Genomic DNA, 17,475 nt, shown 5'->3' on the forward strand with positions numbered 1-17,475 from the left:
CCTAGAATCTTACAAGAATCTTTTCACTCTCTCAGATTTCACAGTTAGCAGCCTTAGTTTCAAATCAAAACCACTCACATGCATATAAATGTTCCTTAAAACAGCAGCACCTCAGACATCCAACTCTCAGCTGCCCAGCAACCCAAGTCCTCTAAAACAGCCATGAAACAAGAAGTTTAAGTGTCTGCATATGTGGGCAGAATCCCAAACAGAAAAGCCTCCAACAGGAAGAGTGAGGAAATGTGTTTGTTAGGAAACTGTTTTCAGAGATTAGCAACTGATTGTAAACAACTAAAAGTGAACACGATTAAAAAGAAGCAGGTAGCAGAGGCAGCAGGCAAAAGAAATAGAGATGGGGGTGGTAAGAAAGACACCACCCAGGCCGGGTGGGTGCGGTGGCTCACACCTGTAATCCCAGCACTTAGGGAGGCTGAGGCTAGCGGATCACCTGAGGTCAGGAATTCAAGACCAGCCTGGCCAACATGGCGAAACCCTGTCTCTACTGAAAATACAAACATTAGCCAGGCGTGGTGGTACACACCTGTAGTCTGAGCTACCTGGGAGGCTGAGGTGGGAGAATCACTTGAACCCGGGAGGTGGGGCTTGCAGTGGGCAGAGATCATGCCGCTGCACTCCAGCCTGGGCAACAGAGTGAAACTCTGTCTTAAAAAAAAAAAAAAAAAAAAAAAAAAAAACACTGCCTGAGAGTACTGAAAAGCAAGGGTGGAAACCAAGACCAAGAGAAAAGGATAAGGAAGAAATAGATGAGATGGGATCAGTTCATGGGATCAAGACCCTTCCCAGACAGGAAGCCATTAGAAGTCACTATCTCTCTGTATTAAAACAAGCAAATTACTTTTTACATCTGTTCCATGTTTAAAATGTAAAATGTTCAGAAGGAAAACAGATATGCCCTTCTTAGTTTAATAACCCATTTGTAACAGGCCAAACCCCAGATTGTTAAAAGCAATGAACGACATCACACTCTTCAAGCACTGATAGAGGAGATGGACCAGGGGAGTGACTGAGGAATCTAGTGGCTGAGAGGAATATTTTTACAATTGAGAGACAAGGCTAATCAGGATCTAAAACAGACACCTAGAAGGAAGACCAAAGATGATTTTCCTTCTGATTTTCTCTTTGCTGCAGAGCCTAAAAGAAGTACAGGTTTCCTGCAGGAAACAGAAGACGAATGATAACAATAGCCACTGTCTGACCCAGGGGAATCCAATTTTTTTAAGGCATACTGGGCAACAGCTAACAGCAACATAAGCAGGAAATAGTTTCAAAAAGCCACTATGGTCTACAAAACCCCAAAGTTCTGAAACCTAAAAGTATGCAAGCTTGGTGAAAATTCAATTAGTGACAAAACTTGACCTGAACTGCCTGACAGCTGCATTGTCTTTATTTATTCAATGTGAACATTCATAAGTTTCATCACAAAACAAAAAAAAAATGGTATGTTTGGATATGGGTGCTGCTACTGAAGAAGTTACATAATACATGCTATCTGCACTGTATAAACTTTTTTAAATCCGAAAAATTCTGATATATGAAAGGCGTTTGGCTCCAAGAGTTTCAGATGAGGGTCCACGGGTTTGTAAGAATCCATGGTAAGATTAAGCAGCCAATAAGGATCTAGGAAAACAGCTTTTAACTTTAATCCAGGTGGTTTCATTCCACTGACATTTTAAAAACACTCACTATATGCTTGGTGCTGAGCTATGTACTAATGTGTTTATTTCCAAAGGGTCTCAATTTGATTTTTGCTGTATATATAAAACAAGATCAGAAGAAAGAATCATGATCACTGCTTGAATCATTAGCAGAGAGTTCCACGTTCACAGGGAGAGAGAAAGAGAGAGGGAGGGAAGGAAGGAGCCCTACATCATATGTATAAGGCTAGTATGCATGGTAAAAAGAAAATAAAAAGTTTAATTAAAAAGTCTGAGTCAATCATATCAAAATGAGAGAAAGGGCAGGAGGGAGGGAATCACAGTAATGATGGTATGCCAGTATCCTATTCTAGTTATTCTGATGCTCAGAACATCACTCATGGGCAAACAGTAACTCACTGACTGGCCCTGGCAGCCTGAAACCCCACTGAGATTCCCTATGGTACTTCACAGTTACCCAACCCACCTTTCCCTTATCTCCACCAAGCCACTCACAATCTTTCCCATATTAAACACTTACTTTCCCCAAACTCCACACCTTTATAGCACTTTCACCGAAAATTTAACTTCTCAATTCTCAGCCCTCACCCAAGAATTCTCCCAGACTGGGATAATCACAGACACCAGAATATTTTGATGTATTTTGTATATATAGAATGTATCTGCTTAGAGGACTTTTGGTCCCACCCACTCTCCCGCAAGCTATAGGCTTGGAGAAGGCAGGAGCTTCGGACCTGTTTGCTTGTATTAAAACAAGCCCACAACTGACCCATTTCTTTGCCTCTCCCAATAGACCACCACCACAGCTTCTCACCTCACCTCCCATTTCCACTCTCAAATCCATCTGCTAGCAGTCTCAGAGCTCTGCACGATTTTTTTTTTTTTACCCCAAGACAACATATTTGTATTTAATGCAAATTACTTTTTGCTCATTTGCAAAATTCATTTTAACAGCCTCTTGATAATGTTGGTGTGCATACCACCCAAAACTCTCTTTCCCAGACTTCATGAAATTCAAATCTTTCCGTTTGTGGATAGCTGTAGTCAAAGCCAAAAGGCTTTCCCTGAAGAGATTACTTGGAAAGAAAAGTTAGGGCTTCAAGCCAGATCATAAGTTTGCGGCTTTCATTACTTCTCCATATCATACGGAGGTGTCTGATGCTGATGTCTGTCAAGCACCCTGTGAATGTTAGCCTTCACAGTAGTCCCCTCAGAAGGGCATTCATTCATTTCATTGTGGCTGCCGTTGGGTAACAGAACTCCATTTTAAATCCCCAGGCTGGGTATGGTGGCTCACACTTGTAATTCCAGCACTTTGGGAAGCCAAGGCAGGAGGATCACTTGAGCCCAGGAGATCAAGACCAGCCTGAGCAACGTAGCGAAACCTCATCTCTACAAAAAAACTGAAAACATTAGCTGGGTGTGGTGGCACACACCTGTGTTCCCAGCTCCTCAGGAGGCTGAAGCAGGAGGATTGCTTGAGTCCAGGAGTCAAGATGGCAGTAAGCCATGATTGTGCCACTGCACTGCAGCCTGGGTGACAGAGCGAGACCCTTTATCAAAGAAAAAATAAAATAGAACAGGAAAGAAAGAAAAAAGAAATGTCCCTATCTGCTAGAGCCACACAGGAAAACCACAATCTGGCCACACAAGCTAAACAGCTTTTTACTCCCAAATTGATTACATACCATTTTCCTGCTCTACCTTTGAAGGTGCTTTCTATTGCTGAAGAAAAAAGGTATCAAGTAATGTCTACATTTTTACTAAATTGATGCTCAAATAAAATTTTTCTTTTAAAAAAATTAATATTAACCTTAAAAGCTTATTTAAAATAAGGTGATACCATACCTGGCCTGGCGCGGTGGCTCACACCTGTAATCCCAGCACTTTAGGAGGCTGAGGCAGCAAAATCACTTGAGATCAGGAGTTCGAGACCAGCCGGGGCAACATGGTGAAATCTGGTCACTACTAAAAATTCAAAAATTAGCTGGGCATGATGATGCACGCCTATAATCCCAGCTACTTGGGAGGCTGAGGCACAAGAATCGCTTGAACCTGGTGGAGGTTGCAGTGAGCCGAGATCACTCATTTATCTCAAAAAAACAAATAAATAAAATAAGGTGATACCCATTGTGAAGATAATTTGCAAAGAGAAGTTTCAGGTATATTTCATGAAGGACAGCACCACTGAGAAAAGTCTCTAATCTCTCTCACTCTCTCTCTCTCTCTTTCTTTTCTTTTCTTTTTTTTTTTTTTTTTTTGAGACAGAGCCTTGCTCTGTTGCCCAGGTTGGAGTGCAGTGGTGTGATCTCGGCTCACTGCAACCTTTGCCATCCAGGTTCAAGCAATTCTAGTGCCTCAGCCTCCCAAGTAGCTGGGATTACAGGTGCATGCCACCACACCTGGCTAATTTCTGTATTTTTAGTAGAGACGAGGTTTCACCATGTTGGCCAGGCTGATCTCAAACTTCTGGGCTCAAGTGATTCACCCACCTCACCCTCCCAAAGTGCTGGGATTACAGGTATGAGCTATCATGCCTGGCCTCTAATCTCATTGTGATAACTGAATTGCTAATTCATCTTTTTAATTGTATTCTTTTATAGTTTTGCCTCACAGGACAGTTCATTTAATTTTAATACTGGAAACATCACTTTCAGTCTTATGCTTTTTACACTGCTTATAAAATCAGGACCCAGAAATGAAAAGACCAGTGGCATACTAAAAATATCAGCCAAAGTAACATCAGGTCATTGCAAAACAACTGCATTATACCTCAGTTTCCCCATACATAAAAAAGAGATAACAGTACCACTACTTCGAATAGTGTGCGATTCTATTACTAAGACCCTAAATACCTTCCTATGCTTCTTTCTGAGTTTGTTTTAAAATCACAACCAGTAACTGTTACATATAAGAAAAAGTAGGAAGATTACTAGACTTAGAATGAAATTTGTGTTTGAGTCTCAACTCTGCAAATCTGCTCACCCGAATCAGCGATATGACCTCTTAAGTCTCTGTCTCCCCACCATTTAACTCTTGGTTCACACCCACGTATGACTCTAAGGAGCTTACACAGAGTAACTTACTTCTCACAGCACTCCTATGAGGTGGGTACAATGATCTCCACTTTACCATGAGGAACCAAGTCACAGAGTAGGTAAATATGTTAACCAGGATCTCACTGCTACTGGTAGAACCGGGACCCAACCCTGTGGAAGTCTAGCTTCAGAATATCAATACCTCTTAATCACTATGCCACACTACTTGGGGATACGATTCTTGGGGCCAGCCCTAACAACCCCCAAGGTTGCGGTAAGGCCCAAAGATCCAGGTCAAGGTGTACACGCTATACAAACACAAGCATTAGTTACAAATGTGTTACTCGAGTAAGCCTTGTATGCACCTTTTTGAAGCAAAGCCTACAACAATTACCAACTAGTAAGAAGAAATTCAAATTGGCCCACATACAGTAAAATGTGCTTTCTCCAGCATTCTTGCATGAGGAATCTCTATCATCTAGCTCTTGGCAGCCACAAGGTAACACCTCCATCAAATTTTCCAGGCCAAAGCCATCTCTTCCACGTTCTGCAGAGCAGAACTTGGGAATTTCAGTGGAGGACCTGCCAAGCATGTGAGCATATCTCAAGGGCCTCCTGAGGCCAGCATGTTGGCCCTGCCTTCAGAGCTCCCTGCATCTCACCTCCTTGGGGAGGACGAATCGGGTTAAGTCAACCTAAGGCGTGGTTCGTATTGGGAAGTCCTATGTCCAACTCATCCATCAAATAACTAAGCTCTAGCCAACTGCTGAAATAAAGTTGGCAAATAAAGGAACATAATTAACCCCACTGGTAATCTCAAGGGGCAGGGCTAGATTCTGGCATCATCTTGTTTAGTCCTACACCCTGAATCCAAGGCATGGCTCTGGCAGACCTTTTATTCTGACCTCTGTATCTGGCAGATTTTTATACAGATGACATGATAACTACTTCCACAGGCATGAAAAATGGGGGTGGGAACATTTTTAAGTTCTACTATTATAATTCAAGGCTATTAAGTACCAAAGCACTATTCTGGGCATTTGGGCATGTTACCTCAGTTAATCCCAATCAACCTGTGAGGTAGGTATTACCATCCTGCCCCACCTGCCGCCACTGACACATGGAAAATGGAAGCCCTCGGGTCTGGCTGACAGTATCTCTCACAGTTTTTCATCATTCAGGTCTCAACTGAAGGGTCAGCTCCACAGAGAAGCTGGCCTAGAGCACCCAATTAAAATCAGAAGGCCCCCCCCATCCACATTTCTCAGCCCCTCTCTCTATCACATTACCTTGTTTAGTTTTATTCATAGCACTTAATATTTCTGAAGTTCTTATGTAGTAGGTATTATCTGTTTATCTCCACTAGAATGTCAGTTTCTTGAGGGCAAGGAAACTTTTCCATCTGGTTCGAAGTTATATCCTCAATGCTGATAATAATACCTGTCAAAGAATGGCATGGGAGGGAGGGAAGAGGGAAGGGAAGAAACGTGGAAGGCAGAGAGGAAGAAAGGAAGGAGAGGAGGGAAAAGGGAACGAAGAAAGGAGGGGAGGAAGGAAGGAAGGAAGGAAGGAAGGAAGGAAGGAAGGGAGGAAGGGAGGGAGGGAGGGAGGGAGGAAATAAATGTAGGCTTTTCTATAAGCTTCACAAGGAGAAAGGGTTATTGTAGGCATTAAAAAAAACTTAGTGACTTGGCCGGGCACAGTGGCTCATGCTTGTAATCCAAGCACTTTGGGAGGCCGAGGTGGGCGGATCACGAACTCCTGTTTGAGACCAGCCTGGCCAACACAATGAAACCTCGTTTCTACTAAAAATACAAAAATTAGCTGGACGTGGTGGTGGGCATCTGTAATTTCAGCTACTCAGGAGGCTGAGGCAGAAGAATCTGTAGAACCCGGGAGACAAAGACTGCAGTGAGATGAGATCGCGCCACTGCACTCCAGCCTGGGCAACAGAGCTAGACTCCATCTCAAAATAAATAAAATAAAATAAAATAAAATAAAATAAAATAAAATAAAATAAAATAGAACTTAGTGACTTAGAAATGTAAAATTCTGAGATACTTTACTGAGGCAGATTGTGAAGTGACTGGATTCAGAAGTGAAATAAACCCCTCTACCTTTCTGAAAGAATTTTAACACAATCCTTTGTGAAATGTGGATGATTTAAGATTCCAGCATCATTCCACATTTCAAATACCTATGTTTTATCACTGCTAACACTCAGATCCTGTAGAGATCAAAATATATGTTTGTTCTCTGGTTGAGAACAATAAACAATTGCTTATTTATTCATCTTCATACTGTTTCCTCCCCAACACAGTTTCTCTCTCTCTCTCTTTCTCTTTCTCTCTCTCTCTCTCTCTCTCTCTCTCTCTCTCTCTCACCATGTCAGCCCTTTAAAAGCCTGAGTTAACAGAGTTTCATGGTCACAAGCAGCATTCTAAAATTGGAATTTGGCTGCCTGACCACACACTAGCCCTGGAATTCTGCAAACGTCTGGGCCAGTGAGTGTGAGAAAGTTCTGTGGTAACAAAAGTTTCTGAGGCAACAATGAGAGTTGGAATCCCACAGGCAACAAGGTGCAGGTGCCGGGCACCGAGGCTCGTCAACCACACTGCAGGAGTGGCAACCTCCTTCTCTCCGCACAGCTCTTGGCTGTGGGTGTTGAAGGCCTGGTGACTTCACTGGCACATAAACACTTAGTGATGGACTCCCAACACAAACCTGGACTTCTTTCTAGTCCTGCACACGCATGTGGCTGACCAAGATTCCTGTGCCAGATGCTTAAATAGCTGCTCACCCAGGTTGAGTCCCTCCCTCTTCACACCAGGTGAATGGAGAAAAACACAGATGTAATTAAAGTTTACAACTTCCATACAATCTAAAATAGAGCCGTTTGTTATACCACATTTTTGAAAGTTGGAGAATTTGTTCCCTTATGGAAAGAGGCATTTGCTGGCTAGAAAGCTCTAGTCTTTTTTGCAGTCACTGAGATTTAATACTACATTACTTATTAGTTAAAACTTCACCTATTCTCACAAATATGATAAATGAAAGTCAAATGCAAGTGAATTGCTGAGACCCAGAAAACACGAAAAGTACTGGGTAGGGGCAGGTATCTTTTGTTTCAAATGCACTATTTTATTTTATTTTATTTTTTTATTTTAGAGTGTTTTTCTTTTATTATTATTATTATTATTATTATTATTATACTTTAAGTTCTAGGGTACATGTGCACAACGTGCAGGTTTGTTACATATGTATACTTGTGCCATGTTAGTGTGCTGCACCCATCAACTCGTCAGCACCCATCAACTCGTCGTTTACATCAGGTATAACTCCCAATGCAATCCCTCCCCCTCCCCACTCCCTGTGATAGGCCCCGGTGTGTGATGTTCCCCTTCCCGAGTCCAAGTGATCTCGTTGTTCAGTTCCCATCTATGAGTGAGAACATGCAGTGTTTGGTTTTCTGTTTTGCGATAGTTTGCTGAGAATGATGGTTTCCAGCTGCATCCATGTCCCTACAAAGGACACAAACTCGTCCTTTTTTATGGCTGCATAGTATTCCGTGGTGTATATGTGCCACATTTTCTTAATCCAGTCTGTCACTGATGGACATTTGGGTTGATTCCAAGTCTTTGCTATTGTGAATAGTGCCGCAATGAACATACATGTGCATGTGTCTTTATAGCAGCATGATTTATAATCCTTTGGGTATATCCCCAGTAATGGGATGGCTGGGTCATATGGTACATCTAGTTCTAGATCCTTGAGGAATCGCCATACTGTTTTCCACAATGGTTGAACTAGTTTACAATCCCACCAACAGTGTAAAAGTGTTCCTATTTCTCCACATCCTCTCCAGCACTTGTTTCCTGACTTGTTAATGATTGCCATTCTAACTGGTGTGAGATGGTATCTCATTGTGGTTCAAATGCACTATTTTAGCTTGAATTCAATAACTTTCATTGCCAAAATGAGAAATAATTAAATTAACATTTCAGTTATGTTAACATTTCATTTCTTGGCTACTTCTTTTTAATAAAATGGATAGTTACAAAGTGAATGATCATTTATTGCTTTATTTCATTAAATATAAAATAATATATGCTCATTGTAAAAAAAAAATTTCAAACCAATTTTAAAATACTGTATAGAGGCTGGGAACAGTGGTTCACACCTGTAATTCCAGCATTTTGGGAGGCTGAGGTGGGCAGATCTATTGAACCCAGGAGTTCAAGACCAGCCTGGGCAACATGGTGAAACCACATCTCTACAAAAAAATACAAAAGTATTAGCCAGTCATGGTGGCACATGCCTGTAATCCCAGCTGTTTGGGGGGCTGAGGTGGGAGGATCACTTGAGCCCAGGAGGTGGAGATTGCAGTGAGCCAAAATCACACCACTGCACTCCAGCCTGGGCAACAGAACGACACTGACTCCCTGTAGAGAGCAACTCCCTCAGAAATCTAGTCTCCAGAGACAACGACTACTAATTCTTGGATGGATCACCTATCAGGGTTGTTTTTCCTATGCTTAATAAATGGCTCTTCAGCTTGCTTCTGATTGATGCCCAAAACGGTTCACCTCTTCCTGTGCCAGTCACACAGCTTCTACTTCATCTGTAAACTGAGGACTCTGGATCTGGATTTCAAAGGGGTGTTGTAAAGATTAAATGAGATATTTGTTCAATGCTTAGAACAGGGCCGGGGGCATGCAGGAAAACAGACTGTTTTCACCCAGAGTGACTCAATGAAACAAAACCTCTGTGATGTGTTCCCATATCATAGATAACCCCTCATAAAGAATGCCTACAGCATAGATAATCCCTCACAAAGAAGCAATGCCTATAGCATAGATAACCCCTCACAAAGAAGCAATGCCTATAGCACAGATAACCCCTCACAAAGAAGTAATGCCCACAGCATAGATAACCCCTATAAAGAAGCAATGCCTATAGCATAGATAACCCCCATAAAGAAGCAATGCCTATAGCATAGATAACCCCCATAAAGAAGCAATGCCCACAGCATAGATAACCCCTCATAAAGAAGCAATGCCCACAGCATAGATAACCCCTCATAAAGAAGCAATGCCTACAGCATAGATAATCCCTCATAAAGATGGGTATCTAACTTGTGAAGGATATTTTTTGCAGGCCAAGTGCAGGGATCCACCATCTCTCAGCTGCCAGAGACATTGCTTCTATTTGTAAGTCCCTGTTTCTTTCTGAGAAACTAGATTTGTCAGCCTCTTTCTTTGGCCTCTCAGCTCCCTTAGCCTTTGGGGATAGGTTTGCCTAGACCAGCTCATTCACAGTAGAACAGCGCATAATTTAAACATTCAGTAAATATTATCAGCTGCCTAATACTATATTGTGTGTGGGTAGCATCGGTGATTGAACAAATAACCTAGTGATAAAATTTTCTTTTCTTTTATTCTTTTTCTCTTTTTTTCTTTTTTTTTTTCTTTTTTTTCTTTTTTTTTTTTTTTTGTGATGGAGTCTTACTCTGTTGCCCAGGCTGGAGTGCAGTGGCATGATCTCAACTCCCTGCAACCTCCAATTCCCAGATTCAAGAGATTCTCATGCCTCAGCCTCCTGAGCAGCTGGGATTACAGGCACCCGCTACCACAACCAGCTAAAATTTTTTTGTATTTTTAGTAGAGATGAGATTTCACCATGTTGGCCAGGCTGGTCTCAAACCCCTGACCCCAAGTGATCCACCCACCTCGGCCTCCCAAAGTGCTAGGATTACAAGCGTGAGCCACAGAAAATCTCAGTTGTTTTCAGTTCTCACTATTATGAAGCATACCACGGTAAATATTATAGCTTGGGTTTCAATATTATTGTTATTATCATGACCAGGTTTTTAAATCTTCTATTTTATGGCATTTTGAAATTACAGAAACTATTTACATTTATTCATTTGAGTTCACATTAGCTATTTGCAGGAGACAAATCAGATGTGAGGTTCATTGGGTTTTGGAGTAAATAAATTGCCCAAAACCACCCAGCAAAGTAAGCCTACAGTCACACCTTTACACTGGTCACACAGTCACTCAACAAATCTTTCCTAAGTCAGGACTCAGCACCAGCCTGGGTACTATACATAAAATACACTCAAAGAACTCACAGTTTAATTGATGGCAAGTAATACTTTGTGTTTGTTTTTGTTTGTTTGTTTTTCTTTTTTGTTTTGTGTTTTTTTTTTTTTTTTTTTTTTTTTTTGAGACGGAGTCTCACTCTGTCACCCAGGCTGGAGTGCAATGGCGTGATCTCGGCTCACTGCAACCTCCACCTCCTAGGTTCAAGCGATTCTCCTGCCTCAGCCTCCTGAATAGCTGGGATTACAGGCATGCACCATCACATCCAGCTAATTTTTTTGTTTTTAGTAGAGACAGGGTTTCACCATGTGGGTCAGGCTGGCCTCTAACTCCTGACCTCGTGATCCGCCTGCCTCGGCTTCCCAAAGTGCTGGGATTACAGGCGTGAGCCACCGTGCTGTGTTCCCAGCATAATAATGGACATGTACACAAGTAGCAGTACCAGACACATAGATAAAGGACAATAGCTAACCAAGATCACAGAAGCATCACAGAGCTGGTGATGCTTCCAAAACCTGTCTCCTAAGGCAGACGACAGCTGTATGGGCAAGGCTGGGTTTCAGACTTCTGGGCCTCTCCTTTTTCTCCTGCAGCATGCTGCTTCAAAACCCCAAATAATTTAAATCATTTGTTCCAGCATGGAAATCATATACACATTATTGCCACCAAATTTCTCTTCAAGGAGGGGAGGGGGCAAGACAGGAGATGGAAAGTTTAAAGAATTTTATTTTATCTATTTATCTAGATGGTGTTAAAAATCCATTAAAAATCCATTAAAAATGTCACCTCCCAGTAATACATCTTCAGGACACACTACTGACATTCTCCATGTGTCTCCAGGACAAAAGTTGGTATGTTCTACAATATCAACATCAAAACAACAACAGAAATTAATCCCTCTGCATTTTCAGGAAGGTTATAAATTTGAGATGTTAAGGGTGGTACCCTTAATATTTATTTCTATTATTAATTGTAGCTAGTAATTATTGAGCACTCATAATGTACCAGCCTAAAGCCTTTACATGCATCATCTCAATTAATCATCACAATGTCTCTATGAAACACGTATTATATTGTTACTCCTATAGTATATATGGAGGAGGGAGGATGAGGTTAAGAAAGATTAAACGTCTAATAAGTGGCAAGAAAGACCTAGACTCAAACTAAGGTTTGATTCCAGAGTCCGCGTTCCTAATCACTCTATTGTGTTTACTTTCCATTTTATCAACATTTTCTTTTTAGGATATTGTGACCACAATATGTGTACAACATTCCTTAAAAGCATTGAACAATTTTATTCTTTATATATAGAGACCCACTTGTAAGATTAAAGTTGCTTTAAAGCACAAATTATAAAACCTTATCATCATGGCTGACATCTAAATTTGAAATTGGCATTCTAGGAGTATGAAGTTTCATACTCAGGACCAACACCAAACAAAGTCTTCCATGATGAGTAGTTGACACAGTGACATAATGCATAATTTTACATCAGTCTCCAGGTCCAGCGTAATTTATGGTCATAACAAAAATGTCAATCGCCTGGTATCTGACATACAGATTTACAGTCTTAGCTGTGGCCAAGTCAAAGTGCATTAGATTAGTCTAGCGTGTCTAAACATCTGACTCTAATCACTACGGTGAGGATCAAGTCAGGCATTAGAGGCTAAAAGTATATTTCACAGAGTGTGAGAAGCTGAGAGGAAAATAGTTTTTAAGGGGGCAGATTGGGATAATGGGTTTTTTAATTCAAGACAATCAACTTCAATAGTACGTGAGTTGTCTCTTCCTCTCAACCCCCTTCTCTCATGCTAAGGACTCAGCTATGTCTAGTGTTCTCAAACCAAGAAGGTCAGGAAGAAAACAGAAGAGGGATCTGTCAGTGATCAGTGGTTTTTATACTATTAATTGTCCTATGTTGTCGACACACACACTCTTCCTGCCTGCCCCATCCTGTTAATATGAATAATAGAAGATTATTTCATTTTTTATTTACTCCCAGATATTTTGGAGAATGAGTTATAATAAATTGTAATCTAATCTTTTCTTATGTAAACATAAGGAACTGAAGTTTAAACTAAATATAATTTTTGCCCTCTAATGATATTTCCCATTCTACCAGGCAAGAGAAAGGCATGCCCCTGCCCCCCTTTAGGGTCTGCATCAAAACTGTGCACCAGCTAACCCTGGTTTACTAATCCTCAGTCATTAATTGCCTGCCTCAACCATTTCCTTTTTATAAACCACAGGAACCCCTGCTAGTCTTTTTTCTTTTAACCCATTTATCCTCCTCTTACTTGAGGTGGGCTTTACAATTATGTAGAACTGATCTGGACATTAACCACTCCACAGCATAATAGCCATGCTAAATAAATATTCACAGCCACCAGAAAAAATGGCATAAGATGTTAACATCTTGCCATTTCTCTTGGTCTTTATACTACTATTGCTGTTTTCTTTTTCTTTTCTTTTTTCTTTTTTTTTTTTTTTTGAGACGGAGTCTCGCTCTGCTTGAGGACAGTGGTGTGATCTCAGCTCACTGAAAGCTCCGCCCCCCGGGTTCACGCCATTCTCCTGCCTCAGCCACCCGAGTAGCTGGGACTACAGGCGCCGCTACCACGCCCAGCTAATTTTTTGTATTTTTAGTAGAGACGGGGTTTCACCGTGTTAGCCAGGATGGTCTTGATTTCCTGACCTTGTGATCCGCCTGCCTCAGCCTCTCAAAGTGCTGGGATTACAGGCATGAGCCACCATGCCTGGCCTGCTATTTTCTTTTAAAAGTTAATTATAGACCAGGGTCACGTCTATTATCCCAGCACGCTGGGAGGCTGAGACAGGAGGATCACTTGAAGTCAGGATTTTGAGACCAGCCTGGGCAACAAAGCAAGATCCTGTATCTACAAAAAATACAAAAAAAAATAGCCAGGCATGGTGGCATGTGCCTGTAATCCTAGCTACTCAGGAGGCTGAAGCGGGAGGCCAGGAGCCCAGGAGTTCAAGGCAGCAGTGAGCTACGATTGCACCACTGTAGTCCAGTCTAGGCAACAGAATGAGACCTTGTCTCAAAAAAAACTTAAACTGTAGATGACATTTTCATGGCTCCATGAGACTTCAAATCATTTGGCCACAAGGTAACTAACCTGGAAGTTACCTTACAACACACAAAACTGATATTTTTTTTAAAAAACTTATTATGTCTACATGTTGCATATAATAACATTGTTCTCTATGAGGTTTTTTAACACAAAAAGGACTCAGAAGAACACAATGTCATGAGGAAAAATTTAAACAACTTATAGATCAATATGTAAAGGAAGGAGAAGGGAATTTGACATTTATCAAGTTCCAGATATTATCATGCACATGATCTCAATCCTCAAAGGTGTTGGATAAGCTTATCCTCAAAAAATCCTTTCCCTTTAGCTATGAGGATCTCCAGACTTGAGGTCCCAACTTCAGCAACTTACCTAGGTTACAAAGCTGGTAACCCCCAGAGTTGAGCTAAACCATTGTTTTTAGTCCAAAGTCAATGATATCACACTAGCCCCCTAGATAAACATCTTCCATTTTAATTTTTCCTCTTGATGTGGTGGATCCTTCTTGCCATCCATTCAGCCAGAAGGTAAAGGTCAAGTGTACTTGAATCCAGGAGGACGTGTTTCAATCCCAGCTCTGTCCTCACTTCCGCAGAGTCTCTGGGTCAACTCATTTAGCCTCTCTAAGGCTCATTTCCCCACCTATAAGCCATGATTCTAACACAATGATATTAGAATATAATGCAAAAAACCTTCTCTCTTTTCCAATGCATTGATTTTCCCATACACATGCATACATATATAAACTGACCCAATTACTATACTCTTTTTTTAATACTGCCCTACATATTAATGTTTTAGTTTCCCATTTTACCTCTATTTCCCCCTATGACTAAAAAACCTCATGTCACTTAGTATCCTTAAGTAACCTCTGTAGATACTGGGATTATCTAAAAGTCTTCAAACCCAAAAAGTGAAAGAAAAATACAGATTGAGATATGCAATTCAGCACCTAGAACAACAGCCATCACATCCCTTCAGTACATAATTATATTCCATTTGTTAGTATCCTCTAATTTTCAACTAGACACTTTTTTTAGACACTATTAAAAATATTTGACTACAAGAGGCATGAAGAAGACCAAGTGCCATATGAAATCTTCAATTTGTACTTTTAATAAATTGCTGCTCAGCTACACCAACTCCAATGCCTCTTTGTGAGGATGAGGCCTGTGGGTCACAGCCTTAATACAGAAGAAAACATTTTTTAAAGGGGAACTTAAGTTGGACATAGCTAATAATCTCTGCTAATGAGGCTGGTTTTTAAAAATGCACATTCTCTGTGATCCATATAACAGGCTTTCAACCTGTGTCAGGGCTATCCTTTTTTATTTATTTATTTATTTTTTGAGATGGAGTCTCATTCAGTCACCCAGGCTGTAGTACAGTGGAGAGATCTCGCTCACTGCAACTTCTGCCTCCTGGGTTCAAGTGATTCTTCTGCCTCAACCTCCCGAGTAGCTGGGATTACAGGCACCTGCCACCACACCTGGCTAATTTTTGTATTTTTAGTGGAAACAGGGTTTTACCATATTGGCCAGGCTGGTCTTGAACTCCTGACCTCATGATCTGCCCACCCTGGCCTCCCAAAGTGCTGGTATTACAGGCGTAAGCCACCATGCCCAGCCTATCCTTTTTTTTTTTTTCCTAAAAGGTGAGTCTATTGGCAGATGATGGACCACAAGAGTGAATGGTGGAGCAATCAATCCGGTAATGAATCCCAGCCATTTGTGAGAGAGGAAAAAGTGAGGTTTGGTTTCTTAAAGCTTCAAGGGAACTTCCTGATAAAAAGAAAAACAGCAAGCCTGCACCTATAGTCCCAGCTACTCAGGAGGCTGAGGCAGGAGGATTGCTTGAGCCCACAAGATCAAGTCCAAGCCTAAGTAACATAGTGAGACCTCGTCTCAAAAAACACACACACATGGAAAAAAAAACCCAGCAACATAGTAATTTTCAGCTGAGAGATTTTGATCATGTTGGCCATGATGAGATAGAATGCCATGCAAGCAACGAACAGGTTATATAGAAAGGTTTTTGTCCAAATTCTCATCTCTCTATTATCCCAAATATGAAACTTAGTAATTTAAGAACACAGGCTCTGCAGCCAGACTGCCTGGATTCAAATCCTAGCCTGAATACGTTTTAGATACATTTGTAAATGAGACATTCTAGGTGAAAATACACACACTGTAAAAATGCTTTACAAACACAGGCGATCATTCAAGTGCTGAGTTTGAGAAGACTGAGAGTCTTAAATGGAGTCTAACATAATAAGGGAGAAGAAATAACCTGATGGTGGTAAAGAATGTCTTGAGCTGTGCGAACCTCTACAAACAGCAAGACTACAGAACGGACTTCATTTATCCGGATGGGCTAGCAGGTATGAGTGTGGGGCTTAGGTAAGGGCCAGGTCAGCCCAGCAGGGAGCAGGGCCTGGTAAAATGAAATGGAAAGTCAAGTGTAGAGAAAAATCAGAGAAACGGTTTCACCAATCTACGCATGGGCTTGAGGAAAGCCAGAGGATGGGCTAATTGAACCAGCATGTAGCAGAAAGAGCAGCACACAAATTAACCCTAAAACATCTGGGACCCAAATACCTCTCACTGGATCCCATGGACAGGAGAGGAGACTGGCAGTGTTGACAATGCAGGGTAGGGGTGCTATCTTGCAGGCAGCACAATGAATTAGTTCCATTTTCCCCCATGTTTTGTTTAAGTGCATCCAAGCAGAGCTATCACACCCAGGTCGAGATGTAAAGTGATTTGAGGGCAGATCCTTCAGGGGAGAGCAAAGAAGGACCATTGATGAAAACAACAGTAATGGGAACAGGAAGAAATTCTTTCCTACAATGCCAATGACATAAGCCTTAATGGAACAGGAGAAGTAAACTGAGAGGAGTGCAAATCTTAACTGAGCCAAAAGAAGCTATACTGGAGAATGTGAAGACTGAATTAACCAACAGAAATGAGCAGAATCCAATATTGTGTAAGATGCAATCTACGGGCCCTAGGAATCATAAACATAGCCTCCTGGGAAAGTACACAGGTATCAACTGGGTCTTGAGTCATACCTCCCTTGTTTCTGGAAGGCAGTACAATGAAAACACATTCATCCTCTTGGGCTACTCTGCTAAAATCAGCCCTGACTCTTTTTTCCCTGTGCTTTCATTCAGAATCTGATTTTTTTTTTCCCCCAGTTTACATAAAAGGATTTGGGTAGCATACAATATAAAGCCCTTATATGATCCCATTTTCAGGAATTCATAACATAACATTTCTACACTACTCTGAGGCAGATAAAACATAAAGGAGTAACTGTTAGCACGTTCTTCTCTTTTGTTTTTAAAGAATTTAAATCAAAATGATTGCATAAGGAAGAAAAGTTTTTAATAAAAAGAACCAGGGAAGAGTGAATGAAGTTGGCTATTAATTCAATCAACTTGTGACAAGAAAATTAACAGCACTAGCCCTTTTGCTTGGAATGAGTAAATAGGGCAGTTTTCACATTGTTTCAAATTACAGTACAGCTGTAAAGTCTGGCAACATTATTAAACAAAAAGAGC

The 17,475-nt window shown here is 41.1% G+C and overlaps 1 protein-coding gene and 1 long non-coding RNA gene across 15 annotated transcripts in view; both read right to left on the reverse strand.

Annotated features, from left to right (window-relative positions):
- LOC103884333 overlaps positions 1 to 7,918 on the reverse strand; it is a 30,021-nt gene extending 22,103 nt beyond the window's left edge. Inside the window, exons 1-2 of the long non-coding RNA XR_646881.3 lie at positions 7,099 to 7,918; positions 6,004 to 6,154 (exon numbers count right to left, since the gene is read on the reverse strand). This is a non-coding gene — a long non-coding RNA (uncharacterized LOC103884333). The remainder of the gene's footprint in view (positions 1 to 6,003; positions 6,155 to 7,098) is intronic.
- LIMCH1 (LIM and calponin homology domains 1) overlaps positions 1 to 17,475 on the reverse strand; it is a 341,748-nt gene that overhangs the window by 276,388 nt on the left and 47,885 nt on the right. The gene's annotated exons all lie outside the window — the stretch shown is intronic.

This window comes from Papio anubis, chromosome 3, assembly GCF_008728515.1.
Source record: "Papio anubis isolate 15944 chromosome 3, Panubis1.0, whole genome shotgun sequence".
Classification (NCBI taxonomy): Eukaryota; Metazoa; Chordata; class Mammalia; order Primates; family Cercopithecidae; genus Papio; species Papio anubis.